General features: G+C 69.1%; 1 protein-coding gene across 1 annotated transcript in view; it reads left to right on the top strand.

Moving 5' to 3' along the window:
• Positions 1–269, top strand: part of LOC104461037 (SRSF protein kinase 3-like) — a gene marked incomplete at its 3' end in the record, with an annotated part of 7,505 nt that overhangs the window by 4,218 nt on the left and 3,018 nt on the right. The gene's annotated exons all lie outside the window — the stretch shown is intronic.

The following is a 269-nucleotide window of genomic DNA, read 5'->3' as shown; positions in this document are numbered from 1 at the left end:
GCACCCGCTCCTCCTGCCGCGGTGTGCGATGAACCCCCTGTGCCTGCTCCCCGGGACCACCCCAGCAACACCCCCCCTCCGGCTGCACCTCCAGCCTAGCACAGGGCACCGGCTGCACCGAAACCATTTATTGCAGAACATGACCATCGGTTCTTCAATATCAGAGCATCCACAGCTGGCACACCCGCGGTGCCTGACGGCTGTGACAGCGGTGGGGCAGGGAGGGGGGGGGGACCCTCGTGCTGCTGGCGGGGGGGCGGGGGGGGCCC

Source organism: Pterocles gutturalis, unplaced genomic scaffold (assembly GCF_000699245.1).
Source record: "Pterocles gutturalis isolate BGI_N339 unplaced genomic scaffold, ASM69924v1 scaffold9132, whole genome shotgun sequence".
Classification (NCBI taxonomy): Eukaryota; Metazoa; Chordata; class Aves; order Pterocliformes; family Pteroclidae; genus Pterocles; species Pterocles gutturalis.
The sequence above is the reverse complement of the archived record's forward strand: the minus strand, read 5'-3'. Positions and strand labels throughout refer to the sequence as shown.